This window comes from Malaclemys terrapin, chromosome 15 (genome assembly GCF_027887155.1).
Source record: "Malaclemys terrapin pileata isolate rMalTer1 chromosome 15, rMalTer1.hap1, whole genome shotgun sequence".
Taxonomy (NCBI): Eukaryota; Metazoa; Chordata; order Testudines; family Emydidae; genus Malaclemys; species Malaclemys terrapin.
In genome coordinates this window covers 6,443,180-6,456,076 of record NC_071519.1, presented here as the reverse complement: position 1 = coordinate 6,456,076, position 12,897 = coordinate 6,443,180, and the positions used below count along the sequence as shown (strand labels likewise).

General features: G+C 46.8%; 1 pseudogene; it reads right to left on the bottom strand.

The window, feature by feature from the left end:
• The window catches only part of LOC128823351 (zinc finger protein 420-like), a 208,361-nt pseudogene that overhangs the window by 70,277 nt on the left and 125,187 nt on the right, over nt 1–12,897 (bottom strand).

Here is a 12,897-nt window from a genome sequence, read left to right as displayed (position 1 = left end):
TAAGGTCCTTTAGTGGCACCAAATCTTGTATAAAGTTGGTGAAATAAAGTATCTAAGACAAGGTTATGATTTGCTGGTTATGATTATGCTATCTCTATGCATGTATCATTTGTGTATTTAAAGTTATAAATGATCTATACTGTCTGTATTTCAAGCTTGTGCTATGCTTCTGGGTGACACCCCAGACAATTTGTCATCATAGAATATCAGGGTTGGAAGGGACTTCAGGAGGTCATCTAGTCCAACCCCCGGCTCAAATCAGGACCAATTCCCAACTAAATCATCCCAGCCAGGGCTTTGTCAAGCTGGGCCTTAAAAATCTCCAAGGAAGGAGATTCCACCACCTCCCTAGGTAACGCATTCCAGTGCTTCACCACCCTCCTAGCGAAATAGTGTTTCCTAATATCCAACCTAGACCTCCCCCACTGCAACTTGAGACCATTGCTCCTTGTTCTGTCATCTGCCACCACTGAGAACAGCCGAGCTCCATCCTCTTTGGAACCCCCCTTCAGGTAGTTGAAAGCAGCTATCAAATCCCCCCTCATTCTTCTCTTCTGCAGACTAAACAATCCCAGTTCCCTCAGCCTCTCCTCATAAGTCATGTGCTCCAGACCCCTAATCATTTTTGTTGCCCTCCGCTGGACTCTTTCCAATATTTCCACATCCTTCTTGTAGTGTGGGGCCCAAAACTGGACACAGTACTCCAGATGAGGCCTCACCAATCAGCACTGCCTTGCCTCATTGGTGGCCTATTAAAGATCATCAGCTATACAACTGACCCACTGAAAGAAGGCAGATACACCTTGTGACTCAGCAAGGCATGCAGGGACATGTCTGTCGGGGTATTGACTTGCCTATGGAGGAAGCTACCTCGGTCTCCAAGCAGTTGTCTGTGAACAGCCCTGTGTGCTGGGACAAGGGAAATGAAATCCCAAGCTGTGTGTCTGGCAAAGGAGAATGTGTCTCTGGCTCTTCTTTGTCTGTGGAGCAGACAGAAGGTGTCTTTCAGCCTGTGATGGTTGAGAATAATGCTAAAGCCCAGGAGGGGAATAGTCCTCAGTTTGTGTCTGCTGGGGAGAATGGCACTGTAATTAGGTTGCATCCAATTAGTGTCTTAGCAAAATCCCAGAGCCCAGACAATTCTGGTGCTTGTATTTGGCCTGTTGCTAATGTGTGGTTGGAAAAGGATGTAGCAATGAGGTCTAATCAGGGTGATATCCTAGCCAGGACACAAGAAGAGCATGAAGGTAATTTGATTGTGTTACCTACTGACAGTTGGGAAACTTGTAGCAAGAAGGAGAATGCTTCTGACCTTTTGACTGTGAAGTCTATGAGTTTGCCTGAAAGGGGATTGTGTAGGAATCCGCCTGATGGGTCAGTGGTGATCCTGGATATGAGTAAGACCTAGAAAGAGTCTCAGAGTAGCAGCCATGTTAGTCTGTCTCTGCAAAAAGAACAGGAGTACTTGTGGCACCTTGGAGACTAACAAATTTATTTGAGCATAAGCTTTCTTGGGCTACAGCTCACTTACTCGGATGCATAGAATGGAACATATATTGAGGAGATATATATAGACATACAGAGAGCATGAGAAGGTGGGAGTTGTCTTACCAACTCTGAGAGGCCAATAAAGTAAGAGAAAAAACTTTTGAAGTGATTATCAAGATAGCCCAGTACAATCACTTCAAAAGTTTTTTCTCTTACTTTATTGGCCTCTCAGAGTTGGTAAGACAACTCCCACCTTTTCATGCTCTCTGTATGTCTATATATATCTCCTCAATATATGTTCCATTCTATGCATCCGAAGAAGTGGACTGTAGCCGACGAAAGCTTGTGCTCAAATAAATTTGTTAGTCTCTAAGGTGCCACAAGTACTCCTATTCTTTTTGCAGAAAGAGTCTGTTGTTGCTCAGAAAAGTGTTCCTGTAGAGCAAGCCCTAGGTGAAGAGGGTAAGAGCAGAATTTCTGTGAGGGGTGAACTGTTGCTTAGAAAAACTGCTAGGGATAGAAATCCTCATGGTAATCTGTGCAAGCAGCTTGATACAGCTAAAGGGTGTGAAAGTGATTTAATCAAGGAAGTTTCAGTTCCTAACAGCCAGAAATGTTCTGTTCTAAATGAATCCACTGACTTTCCTTTTGAAAGATCCAGTGTGGATAGCTTTGGAAAGGTCTCAGATGGAGTAAGAGCTGTTAAGAAAGTTGAGCAGCCCTATGACCAAGTGGCCAGCTTGTTGGGAAGACAATGGTTTTGGAACAGGAATGTCTCCATGCTGATTCTGTGAGTAAGCAGTCTGTGAATCAGGGTCTGAGGACAGATTTGGTTACTGGTGTGTCAGAGCAGAACAGTTTATGGCTGAATGCTTGAGGATGCAGGGAAGAGCAAGCAAACTCTCACTCGCACTCTTTGGATTTCTGTGGTACCTTTGTAAGACAGAGTCCAGCCTTGGAATTGGTAGCAGCTGAAAATTTAAAAGCTAGTGTTTGTGTTGATGCAAATTACCTGACTGACTGGGGGAAGAAAGACTTGCTAATAGCTGTTAGCACAAAGAGCTCACCCATCAGCCAGTGAATTCTGTTAAGCAAGAGAAATCAGGGTTTGATCCTTCAGGACAAGGAAGAAAGAGAGAACTTAATTTTGCAAAGGGAAGCCACAGGTTAACCCTAAAAGGCCCAAACCCCAATGGTGTTGAGCCAAAGGTCTGGCATGACAAAAATGATTATAGATGGACACTTGCAATGAATTTGTTGTTAATGCTGATGGTGATTTTTGTAACTGTGTACATTTTTATAGTTTTTGGTAATAGCAACAATGTGCCTAATCTTTTGGAAAATCCCTTGAACATGTTAAGAGAAATACATGAGAACACAATATGTTAAAAGGCCTTGTAATGCTAATGTTGCACTGTTAATGCCTGTAAACAGTATTAAAACTTTTCACAGGAGAAAGGACATTCCAAACCTGATGTGCTGTGTAAAAAGGGAAATTAAGGCACACTACCATATTGCTTTCATGAATAAATGCCAAGATTTCTATACTGTGGACAACATTAATATCTACATTAACTTGATGTTAATTGGGTTCCAAACATTTGCCAGAGCTTGTATGGATAAAGTAGCTATGTTCTTTAGCTCTTGGCAAGATCACATGAGAAATACAGGAATCCTGCTGCAAGAGCAGATCCAATCCACTATTGTTCTAACCAAGTTTTACCTTGAGTTTGTAAAAAGATTCAATCATGTTATTGAGCATGAGTTGGGTAAACCATTTCTGTTATACACTGATATGGCTTATAACCCAATACAAGTTGTAATGAGACAGAACCCAGGATGGGAAGCTTTTAGGATAACAGTCAGTAATGTTTGTGTCATCCCTTCCTGCATCAATTTTGCATTGGGGGTGTGATGTTATGAGTGTAATATAATATCTCATTGAAAGATGACAGGGCCAGAAAGAGTTAATTAACTCACAGGCTGACCTAACCCATGGACGAACTTTAGAGACTTGTTAGGAAAATATGTAAATGAATAGAGCTTTGAAATGCAAGTCTGCATTGTTAGAGATAGAAGGGTAGATGTTTGCTCAGGTCTTGTGATGTAAGCAAATAAGTCTTGTCTATCGCTATAGCTTTGATTCGAAGATCAAAAAAGAAATATTAACATTTAGGAAGATACTTGAGTGAAATAGTATTATTGTCTATGTGTCTCTTTGAAGGTTGTGGTAACCTGTATCTGAACTGTTTAGTGGATAAATTACCCTGTGCTAATTGCCAGGATGTTTGGAAGAAGGAGTTAAACCTATGTTTTTCTCAGGCCAAAAGGCTGCTGAAAACATATAAGAATCCTTGGACACGATCCTTCTTCATCTCAGATCTGCTTTGGGTTTCAAGAGGGGGAAACCTTAAGCCATAAGGATTGAGATCCCCAGTCACTGACTGGAGCCACCCTGAATATGGACATTGGACTATAACCTGTGGACTATTTCTAAAAGGACTTTTGGCAACTACAAGCTCATCTCTGCTATGTATCTGAACCTCAAGAATTGAATTCAAGTCTGTATGTATATTGATCTTTTAACCAACACTCTCTTTTCTTTTTTAATAAATTTTAGCTTAGTTAATAAGAATTGGCTCTAAGCGTGTATTTTGGGTAAGATCTAAGTTATAATTGGACCTGGGTATGTGGCTGATCCTTTGGGATCGGAAGAAACTTTTCTTTTAAATGATGAGATAAGATTTTCAGTAATCATCATCATATTTTCAGGTGTGTCTGAATGCAGGCCTGAGGCTGGGTACTTTAAGGGAATTGTGTTGTTTGGACTTCTAAGTAACCAGTGAGGTACTACAGAAGCTGTTTTGGGCTGGTTGGTAAACCTAAGTATGGAATAACCACCAGCTTCTGGGGTTTGTCTGCCCCGTTTTGTTTGCAGTTTACCCTAATTGAGTGACCTCAGCTGGCTCCCACGGGCAGCACTGTCACAGGGGGGAAAGAAGTGTCATTCATCCTCTCTGACACTGGAAGGAGATGGGCTGACTCAGATTCCCTCCCTACTCATCATTGCAGAACTGTTACCTTTTTTCTAAGATGTGCAAAGTTTATCTTTATCACATTCTATCCCTCCACTTCTGAGAGTGCCGTCATGAAGAGTTCTCAGCTGTCTGTGCTTGGAGTTGATGCTTTGACATCTTTAATCCTACACCAGAGTCGCTATGACTGGAGAGGAAAGTGTCAAAGATCTGGAAGGGGAATTCAAATGGATCCCAAACACAGTGTGATCATTTGGAGTTTAAATCCCAGGTTCCATCTATTGGTAAAGCCACTTCTGGCAAGGTGGCTGTTCTATCCCCCATTATTTGGATGCTAGGATACTAAAAATGTTGTAAATAAAATAATTGACTATTGAGACAGTGCTGAGTGAAGTATGTTTGAATGGATCAGAGGAGAATGTGATGGGAGAATCTCTTGTCCCGATTCTGAATAATTTGATGTAACCTGCTCTGGAATTTCACTTGACACTTTCATTGTCATGAATTATCTTTCTCTGTGATGTGGGTTTCTATCTTTCCTGATGGCGGTTTCTTCACCCAATTGGATATTAGTTCACTTTGATAGAATATAGCTCAGATTTATTGGAGAATTTAAGACAAATGACCATTTGTAAAGTAGTCATTTCTCACTTCAGCTTTGCTTTTTCCCCATCCCTCCATGATGATATGGAGAAAGTTCAAGTGCAGTTCTGTCAACAGGAGAGAACTCTCCAATTTACTGCACCTGCTAACAAACAGCGATGATTTTAAATCTCCACTGGGAAATGGTGAACAACAGCAGAACCCCAGCTAACTGAAGGAAGTGCATATGATCACAGTGTTGTTCAATTGTTGAAGTCAATATTGTCTCTGATGATCTGGGGAGAGAATTCCACGGTAAGTGCTTTTGAACTAGGCAAAATGTCCATGTATTTGGTTCCCAAAGCATTTGTAATCCAGGCCCTACAGAAGATCTCTCCTAGCTAATCCTATGGTATGGGAGATGCTGCCCTTCATGACGCAAATGTTGAGGAAATAGAAGTGGGGGTTTTGTTGAATTTATCCTTTATAGGTGCTAAAAATGCATATAAAATTAAATCAGTGTTGGAAATCTAATAGCTGCAGAAACATAGCTATTTTTTAATAGAAACTGCAGCTCTGGTAACTAACAGGGATTCTGATCCAGGCCTGTATCCAGTCCTGTGACTGGAACTGTGCCACCAAATTAAAAAAAGCTTGGCATGTTTTGAGAAGCCATTCCTCATTAACACTGCTGAGATTTGGAGTGGTTTTGTAAAGGATTCTGCTTCAGAGAACTGTAAATTTACCCTAACCAAGGCCAAAGATTTGGAAAGAACTGGTGTTTCATAGAATGTCAGGGTTGGAAGGGACCTCAGGAGGTCATCTAGTTGTGACGATATTGACATAAACTGGGACCATATAGATCATTGTTGCAACCAAGGTCCTGTCGTGGCACCCAAATCTTGTATAAAGGGGGTCAAATGGGGTGTCTAAGACAAGGTTATGGTTTACTGGTTATGATTATGCTGTCTATATGTGTGTATCAGTTTTGTAGTTGAAGTTACGAATATTGGCTCTACTGTCTGTATTTCAAACTTATGCTATGCTTCTGGGGGTATGTCTACACTACGAAATTAGTTCGAATTTATAGAAGCCGGTTTTATTGAGATCGGTTGTATACAGCCGATTGTGTATGTCCACACAATAAAATGCTCTAGGTGCTCTAGTCGGCAGACCGCGTCCACAGTACGAGGCTAGCGTCGACTTCCGGAGCATTGCACTATGGGTAGCTATCCCACAGTTCCCGCAGTCTCCGCCACCCCTTGGAATTCTGGGTTGAGATCCCAATGCCCGGATGATGCAAAACAGTGTCGCGGGCGGTTCTGGGTACATGTCGTCAGGCCCCTCCCTCCCCTGTCACAGCAACGGCAGACAATAGATTCGCGCCTTTTTATCTGGGTTACCTGGGTTACCTGTGCAGACAACATGGAGCCCGCTCAGCACAGCTGAGCTCACCGTCACCATATGTCCTCTTGGTGCCGGCAGACGTGGGACTGCATTGCTACACAGCAGCAGCTGCTAACTGCCTTTTGGCGGTAGACGGTGCAGTAGACTGGTAGCCTTCATCGGCGATCTGGGTGCTGGCAGCCGTGGGGCTTGCCTTTTGGCAGTAAATGGTGTATTATGACTGTTAGCCGGCCTATTACAAGTCGGGTCATCGCACGTTAGCAGAGTCTTCCCTGAGCAGCAGCTCGTGCAATAGGCCTGAAGACCATCGTCATACACCGCCCCGTATTTGCTGCCAAGCACCCAGAAAGATGCCGAGGGCTATCAGTCACGCTGCACCGTCGTCTTAAGATGTAAAAAAATAGATTTTCTCTGTATTCATTTGCTTCCCCCTCCCTCCGTCAAATCAACGGCCTGCTAAACCCAGGGTTTTCAGTTTAATCTTTGGGGGGGACGAGTCTGTGACAGTTGTTTGTGTCTCTCCCTGATGCACAGCCACCGTTCTTTATTTTAATTCCCTGTGCCTGTACGCCATGTCGTCACTCGGCCCCCCTCCCTCCTTCCCCTAGGCCGTCAGATACTACGTTTGCGCCACAGCTCGAGCCGAGAAGCGGTTCGCGCCTTTTCTTTGAATTCTGGGTTGAGATCCCAATGCCCGGATGATGCAAAACAGTGTCGCGGGCGGTTCTGGGTACATGTCGTCAGGCCCCTCCCCCCTCGTCACAGCAACGGCAGACAATAGATTCGCGCCTTTTTACCTGGGTTACCTGTGCAGACAACATACCACGGCAAGCATGGAGCCCGCTCAGCTCAGCTGAGCTCACCGTCACCATATGTCCTCTGGGTGCCGGCAGACGTGGGACTGCATTGCTACACAGCAGCAGCTGCTAACTGCCTTTTGGCGGTAGATGGTGTAGCATGAGTGATAGCCGTGGGGCTGGCAGCAGTAGTGTTGCATTGCACCAGCCCCTTCCAGGCGATGGTATATTATGACTGGTACCCGTCGTCGTCATACTGGTATGGCTGTCAATCATGGCCACCTGGGCAGACATGCTACTGTTTTGATGATGACGGTTACCAGTCATAATATACTATTTTCTGCCAATTGCCCAATATTGTCTGCTAAGCACCCAGAAGAGGCCGAGGGCGATGCTGGGTGCTGGTGGACGTGGGGCTGGCAGACGTGGGGCTGCATTGCTACACAGCAGCAGCCCCTTGCCTTTTGGCAGATGATGGTATATTATGATTGGTACCCATCATCATCGTACTGGTATGGCTGTCACTCATGCTGCAGCGTCGGCTGCCACCTTAAGATGTAAAAAATAGATTTGTTCTGTGTTCATTTGCTTCCCCTTCCTCCGTGAAATCAACGGCCTGCTAAGCCCAGGGTTTCCAGTTTAATCTTTGGGGGGACCATTCTGTGTGACAGTTGTTTGTGTTTCTCCCTGTTCCTGTACCTGTACGCCATGTCGTCACTCGGCCCTCCCTCCCTCCCTCCCTCCCGCCCTCCTTCTCCTGGTCCATCAGATACTACTTTCGCGCCTTTTTTCTGACCAGGCGCCATAGCTAGCACTGGGATCATGGAGCCCGCTCAGATCACCGCGGCAATTATGAGCACTATGAACACCACGCGCATTGTCCTGGAGTATATGCAGAGCCAGAACATGCCAAGGCGAAACCCGGACCAGGCGAGGAGGCGATTGCAGCGCGGCGACGAGAGTGATGAGGAAATTGACATGGCCATAGACCTCTCACAAGGCACAGGCCCCAGCAATGTGGAAATCATGGTGTCACTGGGGCAGGTTGATACCGTGGAACGCCGATTCTGGGCCCGGGAAACAAGCACAGACTGGTGGGACCGCATCGTGCTGCAGGTATGGGACGATTCCCAGTGGCTGCGAAACTTTCGCATGCGTAAGGGCACTTTCATGGAACTTTGTGACTTGCTTTCCCCTGCCCTGAAACGCCAGGATACCAAGATGAGAGCAGCCCTCACAGTTGAGAAGCGAGTGGCGATAGCCCTGTGGAAGCTTGCAACGCCAGACAGCTACCGGTCAGTCGGGAATCAATTTGGAGTGGGCAAATCTACTGTGGGGGCTGCTGTGATCCAAGTTGCCAGGGCAATGAAAGACCTGGTGATAGCAAGGGTAGTGACTCTGGGCAACGTGCAGTCAATAGTGGATGGTTTTGCTGAAATGGGATTCCCAAACTGTGGCGGGGCCATAGATGGAACCCATATCCCTATCTTGTCACCGGAGCACCAAGCCACCGACTACGTAAACCGCAAGGGGTACTTTTCAATGCTGCTGCAAGCCCTGGTGGATCACAAGGGACGTTTCACCAACATCAACGTGGGATGGCCGGGAAAGGTACATGATGCTCGCGTCTTCAGGAACTCTGCTCTGTTCGAAAGCTGGAGGAAGGGACTTTCTTCCCGGACCAGAAAGTGACCATTGGGGATGTTGAAATGCCTATCGTGATCCTTGGGGACCCAGCCTACCCCTTAATGCCATGGCTCATGAAGCCATACACAGGCAGCCTGGACAGTAGTCAGGACCTGTTCAACTACAGGCTGAGCAAGTGCCGAATGGTGGTGGAATGTGCATTTGGACGTTTAAAAGCGCGCTGGCGCAGCTTACTGACTCGCTCAGACCTCAGCGAAAAGAATATCCCCATTGTTATTGCTGCTTGCTGTGCGCTCCACAATATCTGTGAGAGTAAGGGGGAGACCTTTATGGCGGGGTGGGAGGTTGAGGCAACTCGCCTGGCCGCTGATTACGCGCAGCCAGACACCAGGACGGTTAGAGGAGCACAGCAGGGCGCGGTGCGCATCAGAGAAGCTTTGAAAACGAGTTTTGTGACTGGCCAGGCTACTGTGTGAAACTTCTGTTTGTTTCTCCTTGATGAACCCTCCAACCCCCCCCCCCGACCCGGTTCACTCTACTTCCCTGTAAACCAACCACCCCACCCCACCCTCCCCTCCCCTCCCGCTTGCAGAGGCAATAAAGTCATTGTTTTTTCACATTCATGCATTCTTTATTAGTTCCTTACAGAGGTAGGGGGATAATTGCCAAGGTAGCTGGGATGGGTGGGGGAGGAGGGATGGAAAAGGACACACTGCATTTTAAAACTTTAACTCTTATTGAAGCCCAGCCTTCTGATGCTTGGGCGATCATCTGGGGTGGAGTGACTGGGTGGACGGAGGCCCCCCCACCGTGTTCTTGGGCGTCTGGGTGAGGAGGCTATGGAACTTGGGGAGGAGGGCTGTTGGTTACACAGGGGCTGTAGCGGCGGTCTCTGCTCCTGCTGCCTTTCCTGCAACTCAACCATACGCTCGAGCATATCACTTTGATGCTCCAGCAGACGGAGCATTGCCTCTTGCCGTCTGTCTGCAAGCTGACGCCACCTATCGTCTTCAGCCCGCCACCTCTCCTCTCGTTCATGTTGGGCTTTTCTCATCTCCGACATTGACTGCCTCCACGCATTCTGCTGTGCTCTATCAGCCTGGGCGGACATCTGCAGCTCCGTGAACATCTCGTCCCTCGTCTTACGTTTTCTCTTTCTAATGTTCACGAGCCTCTGCGAAGGAGAAACATTTGCAGCTGGTGGAGGAGAAGGGAGAGGTGGTTAAAAAAGACACATTTTAGGGAACAATGGGTACACTCTTTCATTACAAGGTCGCATATTTCGGCTTGCAGGCAGCCATCGTAGGCCACAGTGTTTTGGCTTTTTTAACCTTCTTAACATGCGGGAAAGGTTGCAAACAGCAGCGCATTTCCCATATCAAGGATGAATTGGGTTGTCCATTTAAAATGGGGTTTCAATGTAAAAGGAGGGGGCTGCGGTTTCCCGGTTAACATGCGGCACAAACACAAGTAAACCACCCCCCCCCACACACACACACACACGATTCTCTGGGATGATCACTTCACCCCTCCCCCCCACCGCGTGGTTAACAGCGGGGAACATTTCTGGTCAGAATAGCAGGAACGGGCGCCTCTGAATGTCCCCCTTAATAAAATCACCCCATTTCAACCAGGAGAGCTTTCTGGAGATGTCCCTGGAGGATTTCCGCTCCATCCCCATACACGTTAACAGACTTGCTTGCTTTTTTTTTGTAATGTTTACAAATATTTACAAAGTTACACTCACCAGAGGTCTCCTGTGTGCCCTGAGGGTCTTGGGTGAGTTCGGGGGTTACTGGTTCCAGGTCCAGTGTCACAAACATATCCTGTCTGTTGGGGAAACCGGTTTCTCCGCTTCCTTGCTGCTGTGAGCTACCTACAGTACCTCCATCGTCATCTTCCTCGTTCCCCGAACCGTCTTCCCTGCGTGTTTCTCCAGTGAGAGAGTCATAGCACACGGTTGGGGTAGTGGTGGCTGCACCCCCTAGGATCGCATGCAGCTCCGCGTAGTAGCGGCAAGTTTGCGGCTCTGCCCCGGACCTTCCGTTTGCTTCTCTGGCTTTGTGGTAGGCTTGCCGTAGCTCCTTAATTTTCACGCGGCACTGCTGTGTGTCCCTGTTATGGCCTCGGTCCTTCATGGCCTTGGAGATCTTTTCTAATACTTTTCCATTTCTTTTACTGCTACGGAGTTCAGCTATCACTGCTTCATCTCCCCATATGGCGAGCAGATCTCGTACCTCCCGTTCGGTCCATGCTGGAGCTCTTTTGCGATCCTGGGAGGACTCCATGACGGTTACCTGTGCTGATGAGCTCTGCGTGGTCACCTGTGCTCTCCACGCTGGGCAAACAGGAAATGAAATTCAAACCTTCGCGGGTCTTTTCCTGTCTACCTGGTCAGTGCATCTGAGTTGAGAGCGCTGTCCAGAGCGGTCACAATGAAGCACTGTGGGATAGCTCCCGGAGGCCAATAACATCGAATTCCGTCCACACTACCCCAATTCCGACCCGCAAAGGCCGGTTTTATCGCTAATCCCCTCGTTGGAGGTGGTGTAAAGAAACCGGTTTAAAGGGCCCTTTAAGTCGAAAGAAAGGGCCTCGTTGTGTGGACGTGTCCAGGCTTAATTCGGTTTAACGCTGCTAAAGTCGACCTAAACCCGTAGTGTAGACCAGGCCTGGATGACATCCCAGACAAGCTGAGATTAGCTCTGCCTAGCCTGCTTGATGGCCCATTAAGGACCATCAGCTATACAATGGACCCATTGAGAGAAGGCAAATACGCCTTCAGACTCAGCAAAGTATGTAGGGACTGGCCCATATGACTCCAGGCTCCATTTTGCTGTAATTTTCCACAGTAAGAACAAAGAGGTGTTCTTACACCTGGAAAAGACTATATAAGGCTGATGCCTCATCTCCATTTCATCTTCAATCCTGCTTCTTACTTCTGGAGGGACTTTGCTACAAACTGAAGCTCTGAACAAAGGACTGAGGACCCATCCCAGCTGGGGATGTACTCCAGAGACTTGATTTGAACCTGCAGTTTATTCTATCACTGCTGCAAGCCTGAACCAAGAACTTTGCCATTACTGTATGTAATTGATTCCATTTAACCAATTCTAACTCTCATCTCTATCTTCTTCCTTTTATGAATAAACCTTTAGATTTTAGATTCTAAAGGATTGGCAACAGCGTGATTTGTGGGTAAGATCTGATTTGTATATTGACCTGGGTCTGGGGCTTGGTCCTTTGGGATCAGGAGAACCTTTTTTCTTTTATTTGGGTATTGGTTTTCATAACCATTTGTCCCCATAACGTGTGGTTACTGGTGGTGATACTGGGAAACTGGAGTGTCTAAGGAAATTGCTTGTGAGACTTGCGGTTAGCCAGTGGGGTGAGACCGAAGTCCTCTTAGTCTGGCTGGTTTGGTTTGCCTTAGCGGTGGAAAAACCCTATCTTTGGGCTGTAATTGCCCTGTTTGAGCAATTTGTCCTGAGTTGGCACTCTCAGTTGGGTTCTGCCAGAACCGCATCGTCACACTAGTCCAACCCCCTGCTTAAAGGGGGAACCAATCCCCAGACAGATTTTTGCTCCAGATTCCCTAAATGGCCCCCTCAAGTATTGAGCTGACAACCCTGGCTTTAGCAGGCTAATGCTCAAACCACTGAGTTCTCCCTCCCCAAGAGAGTACACCCCCAATTCTTGCTTTCCACCCCAATACAGGAATCTATGTTGACCCAAGGAAAATTGTTTGTACATCTCCACATCCTAGTTCAGTGTGTCTGATTAAAGTTCCAAAGGATGCCAGGGTTAGATTGAGAACAATCATCTTTCACCGTTTGGATCCGAAGAGAGAGAGCTTCATAGGACATTCCTTCCCTGTGGGTCCCAAACTGGCTGCCTGATTGGGTAACAAGGACTTTCAGGCTGTAGAAATGATGGTAACC